The sequence below is a fragment of the Trichosurus vulpecula genome, chromosome 5 (genome assembly GCF_011100635.1).
Source record: "Trichosurus vulpecula isolate mTriVul1 chromosome 5, mTriVul1.pri, whole genome shotgun sequence".
Taxonomy (NCBI): Eukaryota; Metazoa; Chordata; class Mammalia; order Diprotodontia; family Phalangeridae; genus Trichosurus; species Trichosurus vulpecula.
The window spans coordinates 214,682,082-214,688,849 of NC_050577.1; the positions used below are offsets into that span (position 1 = coordinate 214,682,082).

A 6,768-nucleotide genomic window follows, 5' to 3' on the forward strand; every position below is an offset into this window, starting at 1 on the left:
ATTGTGACTCTGTTTAGCTTTAAGTCCAATATCATCTCTCCTAAATAGAACTAAATATTGCTTCCAAATTAAAGAGGGAGCTAAACCAAAACATCTTATTTATTACTTTGTGACCATGGATAATATCAAACTATATAGCTTAACTGGAAAGTACATTAAATAATCCTTTCATCTTGTGGAATACTACTCCAATGTGATCAAAATGCCATTTTGACTTGATAAGTGTAAAAGTTTCAAAATGTGACTAAAATGATAGAGATTTGATGACTTTAGACTTTAATCCAGAGGTCACATTTAAGCAATGCATGAAAGTGTTACATGCAACTATCTTGATCTTCTCCAGACCAGATATATCAAGCATAAAGATATCAAGGAGACCTCTCTTTTCTTGCCAGGCTGCTCACATGAGGGAGGGCCAGCTGGTCTCTCTCCATGCAATCTGGATCCATCCTTCCTCCTGGAGCAATCCACCGAGGTCTCGTCATCATGACTGAACAGCTGACCTTTGGGGTACCATTAAAGGCCACAATGGCTGGGTGACCCAGATTGCCATGACTCCCCAGTTCCCTGACATGATCCTGTCAGTCTCCTGAGATAAGACCATTATCATGTGGAAGCTTACCAGAGATGAGACAAACTATGGGATCCCCCAGCATGTCCTCAGGGATCATTCCCATTTTGTTAGTGATGTGGTCATTTTCTGATGGCCAGTTTGCACTCTCAAGCTCCTGGGATGGCACACTAAGGCTGTGGGATCTCACAACTCGTACTACTGCCAGGCACTTTGTTGGTCACACCAAGGATGTGCTGAGTGTAGCCTTCTCTTCCGACAACTGCCCCATTGTCTCTGGTTCCCAGGATAAGACTATCAAGCTGTGGAACACCCTGGGTGTCTTTAAATACACTGTGCAGGATGAGAGCAACTCAGAATGGGTGTCTTGTGTCCGTTTTTCACCCAACAGCAGCAACCCCATCATTGTCTCCTGTGGCTGGGACAAACTGGTCAAGGTCTGGAACTTGGTCAACTGCAAAGTGAAGACAAACCACATTGGCCACACAGGCTATCTAAACACAATTACAATCTCTTCTGATGGCTCTCTATGTGCCTCTGGAGGCAAGGATGGTCAGGCCATGCTGTGGGACCTCAATGAGGGCAGTCACCTCTATACTCTGGATGGTGGTGACATAATCAACGCCCTCTGCTTCAGCCCCAATCGCTACTGGCTCTGTGCTGCCACTGGGCCCAACATCAAGATCTGGGACCTGCAGGGCAAAATTATTGTGGATGAGCTTAAGCAAGAAGTGATCAGCACCAGCAGCAAGGCCCACCCTCCCCTGTGCACCTCCTCAGCCTGGTCTGCTGATGGCCAGACTCTCTTTGCTGGATACACAGACAACTTGGTACGAGTGTGGCAAGTGACCATTGGCACTCAGTAAAGGGGTCAACCATAACTCAGATTCTGAAATAAAGACCTTAATTTCTGCCCTTTGAAAAAAAAAGTTGTCAAGGAGAAGGTAATGATTGAATATATTAAAATACTTATTGGCATCCTGAAATTGATGTGGAATGGGAAAAACATGTTGAAGTCAACAAATGTTTGTATAATAACACTCGTAATATATACTTTTGACATTGTAATATGGGTCATTACATATTTTAAAAGTATCTCAAAAATTTATAAAATATTAAGAAAGATAATCACCCTTATTCAGCTGTAGTAAGATTTATACTTCATTGATAGAAGGGGTCGGAGCCAAACTGGCAGCTGGAAAGTAGGGACTAGCGTGAGCTCCCCACTGAGCCCCTCCAAAAACCTATAAAAATGGCTCTGAACCAATTCTAGAACTGCAGAACCCAGAAAATAGCAGAGGGAAGCAGGGCTCCAGCCCAGGACAGCCTGGATGGTCTCTGGGTGAGATCTATCCTGCATGGAGCTGGGAGCAGAGCAGAGTGGAGCAGAGTGGAGTCCAGTGTGCATGGTGCAGACCAACCAGACCAGGAGCCAGGTGGAGCAGGCCCTAGCACCCTGAATCAGTGAGCTGCAGCAGTTACCAGAGTTCTCAACCCACAAACACCAAAAACAACAGAGAAGGTTAATGGGAAAAGCTGAAGGAATGGAAGGAGTTCACAGTTCGGCTACCACCCTGGGGGCAGAGGAGGTGGGGCAGCTATAGGACTACAGCTGCAGTTGCTTCTGGCCACAGGCACACCTGGTGGGAGGAATTAAGTGGCAGATCAGAGCAGGAGTGCAGAGCCTGCTGAAGATCTAAGTCCAGTCCGGGTTGGGGGTTCTTGGGGAAGGAGGAGTGCTGCTGTGGCAGAGCTGGCGCATCCCCCCAGGCTTGGAACATAGTTCTCTTAAGTCTACAAGCAGTCATACCCGGCTGAAAAACTCAAGGGTCAAGTTAGTTGGCTGGGAATATGGTCAGGCAGCAAAAATGCACCAAGATTCAGTCTCAGACTCTGGAATTTTTCTTTGGTGACAAAGAAGACCAAAACATACAGCCAGAAGAAGTCAACAAAGTCAAAGAGCCTAAAACAAAAGCCTCCAAGAAAAACATGAACTGGTTTCAGGCCATGGAAGAGCTCAAAATGGATTTGGAAAAGCAGGTTAGAGAAGTAGAGGTAAAATTGGGAAGAGAAATGAGAAGGATGTGAGAAAAACATGAAAAACAAGTCAATGACTTGCTAAAGGAGACCCAAAAAAATACTGAAAAATATGCTGAAGAAAACAACACCTTAAAAATAGACTAACTCAAATGGCAAAAGAGCTCCAAAAAGCCAATAAGGAGAAGAATGCCTTGAAAGGCAGAATTAGCCAAATGGAAAAGGAGGTCCAAAAGACCACTGAAGAAAATACTACCTTAACAATTAGACTGGAGAAAGTGGAAGCTAGTGACTTGATGAGAAATCAAGATATTACAAAATAGAACCAAAGGAATGAAAAAATGGAAGACAATGTGAAATATCTCACTGGAAAAACCACTGACCTGGAAAATTGATCCAAGAGAGATAAGTTAAAAATTATTGGACTACCTGAAAGCCATGATCAAAAAAAGAGCCTAGATATCATCTTTTGAGAAATTATCAGGGAGAACTGCCCTGATATTCTAGAGCCACAGGGCAAAATAGAAATTGAAAGAATTCACCAATCGCCTCCTCAAATAGATCCCGAAAAGAAATCTCCTAGGAATATTGTTGCCAAATTCCAGAGCTCCCAGATCAAGGAGAAAATACTGCAAGAAGCCAGAAAGAAACAATTTGAGTATTGTGGAAACACAATCAGAATAACCCAAGATCTAGCAGCTTCTACATTAAGAGAGCGAAGCCTTGGAATACGATATTCTGGAGGTCAATGGAGCTAGGATTAAAACCAAGAATCACCTACCCAGCAAAACTGAGTATCATGCTCCAAGGCAAAATATGGATTTTTAATAAAATAGATGACTTTCAAGCTTTCTCAGTGAAAAGACCAGAGCTCAATAGAAAATTTGATTTTCAAACACAAGAATCAAGAGAAGCATGAAAAGGTAATCAAGAAAAAGAACAAGAAAAAGAAATTGCAAGGAACTTACTAAAGTTGAACTGTTTTGTTTACATTCCTACATGGAAAGATGATGTGTATGATTCATGAGACCTCAGTATTAGGGTAGCTGAAGGGAATGTGCATCTATATATATATATATACATATATATATATATATATATATATACATATATACATATATTATATATATATCTTTATGTATATATATGTATATGTGAGTGTGTATGTATGTGTATATATATATATATTTGCATGTGGGAAGAGAGAGAGAGAGAGAGAGCAGGCAAAGGGTGAGTTGAGGATGAAGGGAAGATAGCTAAAATAAATAAAATCAAATTAAGGGATGAGACAGGAATATATTGAGAGAGGGAGATAGGGAGAAATAGAATGGGGTAAATTATCTCGCATAAAAGTGGCAAGAAGAAGCAGTTCTGTAGGAAGAGAAGGCAGGTGAGGAGGAATGAGTGAATGTTGCTCTCATCAAATTTGACCTGAGGAGGGAATACCACACGTACTCATTTGGGTATCTTACTCTACAGGAAAAAAGGAGGAAGTTAAAGAAAGGGGGGATGATAGAAGGGAGGGCAGATGGGGGTGGAGGAAATCAAAAACAAACACTTTCGAAAGGGGACAGGGCCAAGGGAGAAAATTCAGTAAAGGGGGATAGGTTAGGAAGGAACAAAATATAGTCAGTCTTTCACAACATGAGTATTGTGGTAGGGTTATACATAATGATACGCATGTGGCCTATGTTGAATTGCTTGACTTCTTAGGGAGGGTGAGTGGGAAGGGAAGAGGGGAGAGAATTTGGAACTCAAAGTTTTAAAAACAGATGTTCAAAAACAAAAAAAAAAGTTTTTGCATGCAACTAGAAAATAAGATACACAGGCAATGGGGCGTAGAAATTTATCTTGCCCTACAAGAATGGAAGGGAAAAGGGGATAGGAGGGGAGTGGGGTGACAGAAGGGAGGGCTGACTGGGGAAAAGCACAACCAGAATATATGCCATCTTGGAGTTGGGGGGAGAGTAGAAATGGGGAGAAAATTTCTAATTCAAACTCTTGTGAAAATCAATGCTGAAAACTAAATAAAAAATGAAAAAAAAGATTAATGCTTCATTGCCAACTCTCTCCTATTTTGTAAATAATATTTTATTTTTCAATTACATGTAAAGATAGTTTTCTGCATTCAGTTTGATAAAATTTTGAGTTCCGAATTTTTCTTCCTCCCTCCTTTCCCTCCTCCCTCCCCAAGACAGAAAGCAATCTGATATAGGTTATACATGTGCAATCATGGAAACATATTTCCATGTTAGTCATGTTATGAAAGAAGAAACATAACAAAAGGGAAAAGCCACAAAAATAAACAAAAAAGTGAAAATAATATGCTTCTATCTGTATTCAGACCCCATAGTTCTTTTTCTGGATGTGGATAGCATTTTCAATCATGAGTCTTTTGTAATTGTCTTGGATCATTGTTTTGCTGGGAAGAGCTAATCAGTCATAGCTGATCATTGCACAGTGTCACTGTTACTGTGGACAGTGTTCACTTCATTCAATATTAGTTCATGTAAGTCTTTCCAGGTTTCTCTGAAATCCACTTGCTCATCATTTCTTATAGCACAACAGCATTCCATTATATTCAAAAACCACAACTTGTTCAGCTATTCCCAAATCGTTGAGTATTCCCCTAATTTCCAATTCTTTGCCACCACAGAAGAAGCTGCTATAAATATTTTGGTACATGTAGGTCCTTTTCCCTTTTTTATGACCTCTTTGGGATACAGATCTAGCAGTGGTATTGCTGGACCCAAGAGTGTGCACATTTTGATTGCCCTTTGGGCATAGTTCCAAATTGTTCTCCAAAATGATTGGAGCAGTTCACATCTCCAGCAGTGTATCAGTGTCCCAATTTTCCCACATTGTCTCCAACAATTATAGTTTTATTTTTCTGTCATATTAGCTAATCTGATACATGTGAGGTGATACCTCAGAGTTGTTTTAATTTGCATTCCTTTAATCAATAGTGATTTAGAACATTTTTTCATATGACTATAGGTAGCTCTAATTTCTTCATTTGAAAACTGCCTGTTCATATCCTTTGACCATTTATAAACTGGGGAATGACTTGCATTCTTATAAATTTGACTCAGTTCTCTATATGTTTGAGAAATGAAGCCTTTATCAGAAACATTGATTATAAAAATTGTTTCCAAGGTTCCTGCTTCCCTTCTAATCTTGGTTGCATTGATTTTGTTTGTGAAAAAATCTTTTTAATTTAATGTAATCAAAATTATCCATTTTGCATTTTATAATGTTCTCTATCTCTTGATTGGTCATAAGTACTTCCCTTCCCATAGATCTGACAGGGAAACTATTCTTCACTCTCTTTGCTTGTGGTATCACTCTTTCTGTATAAATCATGTACCCATTTTTACATTATCTTGGTATACAGTGTGAGAGGTTGATCTATGCCAAGTTTCTGAGGCTATACTATTTTCCAGTTTTCCCAGCAGTTTTTGTCAAATAGTGAGTTCTTATCCCAGAAGTTGGAGTCTTTGAATTTATGAAACAGTAAATTACCATAGTCATTGACTACTCTGTCTTGTGTATCTAATCTACTCCACTGATCCACCACTCTATTTCTTAGCCAGTAAGTCCTGGGAGTTTCCTCCTATTCCCTGATCTCTCTCAGTGGAAGTTGGATCCTTGGTCTCAGTCATTATTCACTGTTCTACAAAAGAGAGCCATTCCTTATAAGAAAGAACTTAAAAAAAAAGACAAAAGAGGAACAAGAGGAAAATCAGCAAAATCAATCAATACATACAAACATCTGAAAATATAAAGTGCTCTACCTTGTGTATCCTGCCACCCCCAGTCTCTGCAAAGGAGAGAGGAAGGATGGAGTCTTCTATGTTCTCTTCTTTGGGGCCACAGTTGTTAATTTTTATTTTATGATATTCACTCTGGATTGTTTTGTGGTGGTTCTTTCCATTTACATTGTTTTGGTTATTTTCTCTGCTGTTTCCTTGGCTCTGCTTCTCTGTCTCTGTCTCTCTCTCTGCCTGTCTGTCTGTCTAAGTCTCTTAGGTAAGGGGCACTTCTTCCTATTTCTGGGATGTGCTGGGAAAAGGGCCCATGAGGTGATTCTCAAAGAAAGTGCGATATTGGAGTACGTGCCAAGTTCAAACTTCTAACCATTTGTGGAGGGAGCCAGAGGG

At 40.2% G+C, this 6,768-nt stretch overlaps 1 pseudogene; it reads left to right on the forward strand.

The window, feature by feature from the left end:
- The first annotated feature begins 486 nt into the window (after positions 1–486).
- On the forward strand, positions 487–1,437 carry LOC118850409 (annotated as a pseudogene).
- Positions 1,438–6,768: the final 5,331 nt, after the last annotated feature.